General features: G+C 35.2%; 1 long non-coding RNA gene across 2 annotated transcripts in view; it reads right to left on the bottom strand.

Annotated features, from left to right (window-relative positions):
* Positions 1-814: 814 nt before the first annotated feature.
* The window catches only part of LOC103876206, a 58,145-nt gene continuing 49,241 nt past the window's right edge, over positions 815-9,718 (bottom strand). For both annotated transcript variants that reach the window (XR_635335.4, XR_002516057.2), the window contains exons 3-4: positions 7,048-7,092; positions 815-3,663 (exon numbers count right to left, since the gene is read on the bottom strand). This is a non-coding gene — a long non-coding RNA (uncharacterized LOC103876206). The remainder of the gene's footprint in view (positions 3,664-7,047; positions 7,093-9,718) is intronic.

The raw sequence follows: 9,718 nt of genomic DNA, 5'->3' as shown, positions 1-9,718 counted from the left end.
AATTATTAATATATTAAATCCGCAGTTTTTTTATACTGTTAGATTCTTATTTCATACATGTTTACTATAAAAATGTATACAGAAGGTAAAATATAACCATGAAAAGTGCTCAGCTGTCTGGCTTGAGACCTGACCAATCTTCAGATTGTGTGCAAAATAAATTAGCATTTGTTGAAGCCATGAATCTTGAAGTGAAGTATTTAAAAATTTGGAGCACCAACTTTCTTGTAGGATAATTATTTATGAGTAGATTTGCAAGTTATAAAGCAATAACTGGTAAAACATTAAAAATAAATATGGGAAATATAATCCTTGACCACAAATTTCTCTTTATCGGATCTTCCTTCAGACATTAACATGATAATTTTTTCAATTTCCCTTTCATTATTTGTTTTATTTTTAAATTATTATTAATATAGTATAGTATAATGACATTATAAACAATATATTATTTAATAATATAATTCTAGAAGTAATACTATGGTATTGTATTATTTTTGTTATTATCTATATTCATTTTGCTGTAATACTGATACGGTAATATGAAAAGATAAATCAAAACCAATGAGGTTTGTACCATGGACAGTAGAAGCAGAAAATTAAGAGTCTTAATTAGCCCGGGAGTGATGACTCATGCCTGTAATGGAGGCCGAGGCGGGCAGATCACCTGAGGTCGGGAGCGCAAGACCAGCCTGCCCAACATGGAGAAACACCGTCCCTACTAAAAGCACAAAAAAAATTAGCCAGGCGTGGTGACTCTGGCTGTAATCCCAGCTAATCGGGAGGCTGAGGCAGGAGAGTCTCTTGAACCTGGGAGGCATAGGTTGCCGTGAGCCGAGATGGCACCACTACACTCCAGCCTGGGCAACAAAAGGGAAACTCCGTCTCAAAAAAAAAAATATTGAATCTTAATTTTGGATCCAAGGTAAGAGAGTAGTCTGGTATCTTTTGTGGTCCCAATCTGTAAACAGAGGTACTGGACTAGGTGGTAACTAAAGTTTTTTCTCATCTCAAATAGTCCGCCCTTTAAAAAAAATAAATAAAAAATGATAATATAATCCATTGTTTATGTATAACGAATTATAATAATTATCCAGACTTTTGTATTGGAACAAAACTTGTAATTTTATGTTGGCCTAGAATGTTGTTGGGATATAAAGGCCCCAAGGGCAAGCTTCCACTTGAGCCAGGGCTGGTATCAACGACAAAACAGTGTTAACTTCCCGGATGGCTACTTTTTGGAATGTGCAGTTCTGACATAAATTAATTTCTTTCATCAAAAGCCTTTTATTCTCAGCCAAATCCTCTTTAAAATGTCATTGCCTGAGGAGTGTGGGTAATTCTGAAAGGATCATGAAGATAAACTGTTCTTGATACTTACAAAGTATGACAATGATATTCTAATATAGAATGAATACCTCCAAGCATTTCCCTTAATTTCTGTAACGTGTGTATTTTTCCTTTTAAATTGGCTTTAATAAGGCCTTAAAGATGTCTGCAAGGCATTCGACTGAATGAAAAGATAATTATTTCCTAAAGAGTTATGAAGATATTCATCCAAGGGTCAAATGTTTAGGCATGTAGTTTCCTGCTTTTGCAGTATGAACACATTTCCAAAGATATTTCAGGGTCAATATCTTTTCATATTTTTTTCTTTAGAAGTAATGAATAAAACTACACACAAAAGTACACACACACATCTATCTATCTATCTATATATAAAGATATTGGTGATTCTTTTCAGTGGGCTAGATTTTTCTGCTTGACTAAAATCTCCCTCTATGGATCTCTTTGATCAACGTAAAAACTGTTTCTGTTTCTAGTGTTAGCTCACTGCATTGCCAGAGCTTGATTTCAGTGATTCTATATTGTTGTTCTACTGACAATGCTAAACCTTAGATGATCAATTACAATGTATTTGAAACATAAATTATTGGATAAATAAATATTGCTAAAAGGTATGTATCCCAGATCTTCATTCTTCTCCCATATATTTGAAATTCTCACTGAGAGACACTGCTAGGATTACAAAATGGTCTTGAAATGGGACATATTAGTTATTGATGCATTAACACCGTGGTACAAACTAAAATGTATCCTTGAGGGAATATACCCTTCTTGGACTGCATAAGATATAGAAGAGAAAAGACAAATTAGGACTTTAGGTACTATGAGAGGTGAATAGCGCATTTAAGTGGGAGGCTCGGGCACCTTGGGTAAAGGGAGAGGATCAGGATTATTGGTGAGAAGTAAATAGAAAGAGTTGCTCACAGGAGAGAAGAAAGGAACCATTAAAAGTGATCCACATCACAGTTATGACTGGACCACTTCTAGACCAATATTAGCTTTAATTTAGAAGCAAATAACCATGGTATCAAACTTAGGGAATCCCATCACAATCACTTTCACTTTTAATGATGACTGAGTAGAGGGCCAGGGTACTTCAGAGTAGAGAATTTGTGAGAAAAAAATCTATCTCTGTTTTACACTTTCCTTTTCACTCCATTCTTTCAGGAAAACAGGAAAGGGTCTTTGATTGCCAAGACACCTTGAATGTAAGGCCCCAAAACTTACCTTGTAGGCCGTCTGTCTAACCATATAATTAAAGACTGCTTTGAAATTAAGAAAAAATGGAAGCCATAGAATAAAGACATGGGTGGGAGAGTAGGAAGTGGATCTTATCTTCGCTTTTAAATGAAATAAACTTGTGCAAATAATTTTAGATAATTTTTAATGTTTGTATTGTAGTGGTAGGAGTGATTGAAAAATAGAAGATACAATACAATAAAATATAATGTGATGAACATTTTATGTTAATGTTATGATTTTGCCAAGTTCCTGCCCTATTTATTTTTAGCAGTGTTGGGACAAAAAAAGACACAAGGCAACAAAACTATTTTATATCATGCACACAATAATACTAAAAAAAAAAAAAAAAAAATCCACATTATCAGAATAATCATAATAGGAGGAATTAAAATAATTTCCTTTCAATGGACACAAATAAAGTGTTATGCACCTAAAATTTTTTTATTTAATCCTTATAGCATCTATGTGGCCACAGAAATTGAGATTAAAAAAAGATGAAACCACTTGTCCAAGTTTCCATTTTTAATAAGTAGAGGTGCTGGAGTTCAGCGTGAAGGTTATTAGATTCCAATGACTTTGTACTTAACTCCTTCAGTACACTGTTCCCTTCACAAAAGTTTATGGCTACACGAAGGTTTTAGAGGAAGTCTTTGTTTTTTTCAACATGGACAGAGTTAAGTTAAACTAGTTGGAGAGCATCTACCCTTACTTTTAGTACATTACCTTCTTGGGGTCACATAGGATTACCGAATAAAATTAACATCTAAACAAATTTGATAAATTCCCACAAATCATGTATGTAGAATTAAGTGTATGAGTCTTAATTAAACCATCAGTTCATAACTACCTGTTGAAAAGCACTGCCTATACCTGTTTTATCATTGTGTACCCCATTGCTTTGGTAAGCCTCTCAGCAATGAAGATTTAAGTAGCATTTCCAAGACACCGTATCCCTTCCAGATTTTCTCTGCCCCTGGAAAAATCTTAGTGAAGTAGAGGAGAATAGGTTTCTCAAGCTTGATAATTGGACTTTCTTCCTTGGACCTGCAACTTGGAAAGTTTCATCCTTTTTCACTGTAAGAAAGTACAAAAACTTATTTTAAAATGAATCGTGCAATGGAAGTGCATTTTAAAGAACTGGCATGCAATAATAAAGCCATCGGTGACTTTCTCAACATAAACTTTTTTGATAATTACAATGTAAGTATGCGTGAAGCAATAATGAAATAAATTATGACAGCACTAAGGACATATTATTATGTAGAGCACATGCAAAGAAGCCTTTTTCCGGGGGAGGAAACCGGCTCATTCTGGTTACACATGTATTTAAACATTGCTGTTACTGGCAGAGATCTAACATCATTTCCCTGATGCCTTATAAACAGTGCTGCTACAAAAAAAAAAAAAAAAAAAAAAAAAAAATGTACTGTGAACTAATTGGAACCCAGTAGGGAGGAGGGCAAAGCAGATACTGTGAGGTTTCAACTTGAATATTTTCCCTGCCATTCGAACAAGTTGCTTTCTAAGCCAAGTTTTCTTTCTTTTTACCTCCATAACAATGTTAGTGGCCCCAGACCTCTCCTATTCACCATTGTCCCCACCAAACTAAAAGAAAGTTAACAGCAAGGGAGAAGTAAGTAAAAAGCTCTGGAAAAGAGGGAAACTGTTTAAAAACTTATCTGAAAAAAAAAAATCAAATAAAAAAATACCCACCCAGAGGAGAACCTTAAGGTTATTGAAAAATAAGAAATTAAAAGAAAATCCTTAAAGAACTAAATGCTGGTGCTTAAAAAAGAGAGAAAAACCAAGATAAATGCAGGTGCATTTCAGGAGACAATTGCCCAGAAATCATCCAGGGACCAGCAAATTCACCATCAGAAATTATACAAAACTTGAGAATCTGATGGTGAAATTGACCAAGTGGTGTTAGCAGGTCATAATCAATTAATCTTGAGCAAATGCCTTCTTTTCCATTGAATACCAAGTTTTTGTCCAGCAGCTAAAATCTAATCAAAACTGAATTTAGTTTTTATTCAGTCCAATTTAGTTTTATTTAGTCCACTAGATTTTGGCATATCCTGTAATTTTTCAGTGTGGGTTCTATACACATATTTTTTTCAGACATGGTCTCACTTTGGTGCCCAGGCAGGAGTTCAGTAGTGCAATCATAGTTCACTGAATTTAGTTATTACATTTCAAAGTAAATGTATTCTTCTTTGTCTCTCTTCTGTTTCTACTATGTTTGAGATGCAACTTAAATAATGGCAACAACTGAATGAGCTGCACCAGAGCATAAGAACCCAGAAAATATTAAGTGCAGGCCAATCAGACTTCAGTCTTCTTGTCTCTCACCTGAGCCCTATTCTTCATCCGCCTGCTAACCTGTCTGCTCAAAAAGCTGTGGTTAGAGAAGAACCTTCTAGAGCAGAAGAGATTAGAATAGATAAAAACAAGGCTTGAGATAAAAGGACAGGAAACAAGAGGAAAAAATCAGTGTTTTATGATCACTGTTTTATTAGTAAGTAATTGTGGCTAAGGGAATATTTAAGAGACTACTTGAATATATTCTCATATATTAAGGTAATTTATGGAATTCAATTCAAGAAAAGTGTTACAATTATAATTGCAAAGTATCAAAGCCGCCTACACTGAGTTTCAGTCACTCCTGCGTTAATTTACCTTTCAAATCTTTATTTTTTGTCCACTAGATTTTGGCATATCCCGCAATTTTTCAAGCAACAGCTTGAGATGAAAGGGCAGGCAAAGAAAAAGAACAGTGTTTTATGGTCACTTTTTTATTAGTAAGTAATTGTGACTAAGGAGAAATATTTAAAAGAATACTTGATTTTGGCATATCCTGTAATTTTTCAGTGTGGGTTCTATATACATATTTTTTTGAGACATGGTCTCACTTTATTGCCCAGGCTAGAGTTCAGTAGTGCAATCATAGTTCACTGCAACCTCAAACTCCTGAGCTCAAGTGATCCCCTGACTCACCCTCCCATGAGTAGCTGGGGACACGGGTGCGTGCTATTACACTCTACTAATTAAAAAAAAAATATTTCTTTTCATAAAGTCAGAGTATCATGATATGGCCCAGGCTGGTCTTGAGCTCCTGGCCTCAAGCAGTCTTACATCTTGGCCTCACAAAGCGCTCAGATTAGAGGCATGAGCCACTCGGCCCGGCCTATAAAGTTTTATAGTGATATAAAACATGATTCTAGAAAAATTCTGACATTTCTTTTTCTTTTCTTTCTTTCTTTTTTTTTTTTTTTTTTTTTTTTTTTTTGTTGAGATAGATTCACTCTGTCATCCAGGCTGGAGTGTAGTGGCACCATCTCAGCTCACTGCAACCTCTGCCTCCTGGGTTCAAGTGATTCTCCTGCCTCAGCCTCCTGAGTAGCTGGGATTACAGGTGTGCGCCACCATGCCTGGCTAATTTTTGTATTTTTAGTAGAGACGAGGTTTCACCATGTTGGCCTGGCTGGTCTCAAACTCCTGGCCTCAAGTGATCCACCTGCCTTGGTCTTCCAAAGTGCTGGGATTACAGGTGTGAGCCACCATGACTGGCCAAACTCGGATATTTCTTAAATATTACTGCTTAGAAGTTGTTGTGTGAATTCTAGTTATCTCCAGAAAGATGGTTACTCCACTCTCAAGTTAAGAGTAAACAAATTTATGACCAAATAGTTTAAGGAGACAATAGGCAAATATGTGATTTAGTGCAGGTTAGTCTGGACATTTACAGGAATGTGGCATCAGAGCCCTGCTTCTCCAATTATTTGACCTGGCCCTTGTTTTGTCCACATTGATGTAGCAGTTCTCATGTATCCTTCTGCTGCCTCCTATCTACCCCAGGCTTCTATGCTGATGCTCCTCTATTTATTTCCCTTCAGGCACTGCCTCATGTTCTGAACCTACTTGGACATCTGGGATCTACTGATAATCTCAACTCCTATTTCACTCTTTACTCGAAAGTCCGTAAGGAATTTTTGCTATTGTTATTGCGTTATTCAAGTTAAAGAAGTGGTGAAGGTCTTGCTCTTAGACATGTGGTTTTTTTCCAAATCTTTTATTTATAACTTGTGCGGCCTCTTAGCTTTTGAGACTCAAAAGCAAGGAAGAGTCTTCCTTTTTTTCCTGCATTATTTTGTTACATACATATGCAGAGTCAGTAAAAACACAAATTTCCTATGTATCCAAATGTGGACAAAGGATATAGGAAAAATATTGGTTAATCTTTCACAAATATTATTCTGTCTTTTTGTGTATTTAGCTAGGGAATGCTTTAATTCCTCTAAACTTAATTTCATGTCCCCAAGTGCTCTACAGCTCCCCTGGTAACCCTCACTCAGCTCAATACCATTCTTAAGAACCGCACACAGTATTTGCCCTTGTAGTAATAGAAGATAAACACAGAAAATACACAGAAATTACGTTTACACATTTACATCTTACCTCTTCTGGATCCTGACTTTCATCTCCCTTCAAGTCTGGAACTCTCTTGTCAGGTAAAACAAAACAAAACACACAATAAAACAGGCATTTTGATTAACATAACCAGGTTTATGGGTGCAGACTTAGTTATAATGGAGTGGTCTTTGTCATGGGGGAAAATATAAGCACATTGTCTGGCATTGTGTTCAGCCATGACATGGTAACAATTTAAAGCCATTTCTATAGAGTTTGAGGCATTCCAGGAGCCCATTAGTACAGAAATCTGGTCAGCCACCAGTACTCTCTGTGTAATGTTGGATTGGGTCCTGAGCCAAATTGCTGTTCTCCTGAGAGTCCACTCTGAAGTTCACACTTTTTCTACTTCAGTAGGCTAATAAGTACTATGTCTAGAAAAGATCCAATGTGGAATTGGCCATGAATATTAAATTAAAAATAAATAAATAAACATACCACACAGAACAACCTGTTTATCGTGCTATTTGCTTGAATGCAATTTCCATTATCTGTAATAATTCGTTACTGTCTTAAAAGCTAGGGCTTCAGCTATTTCCTAGTAAATGTATATTATCCAGCATAGCAGTAATGATGAATTAAGCAAATACATATCTGTAAGAACATAGAAACTATATATATATATTTCACTATATATATATAGTGGGGGAAAGAAAGGAGGAACTATTGATTGCTTTTGGAAAGAACACTCTTGTGGAACCTGTTAAAGGCACATTAATCTGCTTTTAAATTCAGAGTTTGCATTTGGAATTTGGAGGGAGGTGAGCAGTGCAGTGATACTTTCAGAGTGTCCTGTCTCTACCTCTGTTGTCTCTTCGTGAGTCTTGAATGAGCTGCTATGTTTGTCCAATGATAGCATAAGTCTAATATGGTATGATGAGGATTCCTAATATTGAAGGAATTTTTCTGTTAACGAATTAGTTTTCACTTCCACTTCCATGGTAGAATTAGTGGAACTAGTTAGGGAAAGAACACTAAGACTTAAAGCATTTGTTCAAATTTAGTTTTTTAAAAAGTATGTACTTAAAAGGAACGAAAGCATCCCATAAACTGAGTAAGAGAAAAGGTCTTTCAATGATATGCAGGCTGATATTCTGAATCCCAAGGAAGAATGTACTGGAGCAAATATTTTAGCTTAATGATTTCATTTAACTATTTAAATGAAACATGTACCAAATGTGCTTCCAAATACACTGCATTTCAAAAGTAAACACTTTCAATAAATGACATATATGTGCCACAGTTTTTTCCTGTTAATTTTTTAGAGAAAACTGGAAAGACTACATTATGTTCCCAGACAACTTTAAGTTTACTTCTTTGGAAAGGGGTTTAAAAAAAGGATGAAAAGTGAGAAAATTCACCTTTTAAACTTGAAGAGGAATTTGGCAAGAAGAACATTAATGCCATCTATCAATTCTGTGTGGAAGACCCACAAGACTACTTGCTATTAATGACTCATGTCATGGCATTACACATTCCACCCAATTGCTTCTATATTAAAAAGGGTCTTATTTAATAAGAAAAAAGCACATACCTTATGGTGTTTTTTGTGTATTTGTTACTGTTACTATTATTTATTATTCAGAGAAGGAGAGGAATTTGGCATTGAATTCACACAGGCTGTGTTGAATTCTGTATTAGAACTGACCTTTATATTTGTGGAATATAGGTTCTGCTTGTCATTGTACAGTTACTGTGAAAGAAAAGGTGATTTCTGCCATGGAGATAAAATGTAGAGCACTGCTCTTATTTGAGAGGCAACTTTCAAATATATCAGTAACAACAACAACAAAATCTTACAGAAGTTTCTTTATCTATCTGTTACTCAATTTTCACTTCTGCAAAATGTGAAGGTGTCTAAAGATCCCTCCGTTCCTAATGTTCTTTGATTCAGTATGCATATGGAACATAAATATGTCTCCACTCAATGTTGCAAAATAACAATCTATTATACTTTTGGTAGAAGGAACACCATTCTCATATTCTTATTTGCTATAGTAAGACTAGATTGCAGTCTTTGACATGATCGTAAACATTGCAGTAGAAGGGAATGGAAATATTTCAAATGCTCCTGTCCTGACTCTTAACATCAGGCAAACTAAGTGGGGTATGTCTAGAAAACATATATAAAAATGATTGTTAAGTCATAACTTGATAACTGCTCAAATTTAAATTGCCTCATTTTGTAAAGATAATTTGGTGGCCTGTTCTTCCATTACCCTCTGTCCAAAAATAAGAACTTGAAATAAAGCCTAAGTAACAGGGCAACTTCAGGAAAGAAAAACAAATTGAAATGGTCTCTGGTGAGTATTTAGAGAATCAAAGCACATGTAACAAATCACTCAGAAAATTACTATACAATCCAGGATGAAATTCCTCTGGCTTTTAAGTTATCAAGACACAAGGGAAAGGGAGATAAATCCAAACCAGCTAGTTCCACTTTCTTAACCCTCTGGCTGTCCACTTAAAAACTCTAGATGCCCATGTGAAATGGAAGGTGTTTACATCTTTTGGTGAGGAAAAAATGTGGTAAAAGAGCATACATACTAACTCTTTATCTCTCTTTAAAAAAAAAAAAAATACAAGGCATTATGCAAAGACCTTTACTACTATAGAACTAGGTTTTTAATATATGCATTATTTAGAGTTTTGTTTTTTG

The sequence above is a fragment of the Papio anubis genome, chromosome 10 (assembly GCF_008728515.1).
Source record: "Papio anubis isolate 15944 chromosome 10, Panubis1.0, whole genome shotgun sequence".
NCBI lineage: Eukaryota > Metazoa > Chordata > Mammalia > Primates > Cercopithecidae > Papio > Papio anubis.
Note: the sequence above shows the minus strand (reverse complement) of the source record. Positions and strands in the feature narration are given on the sequence as shown.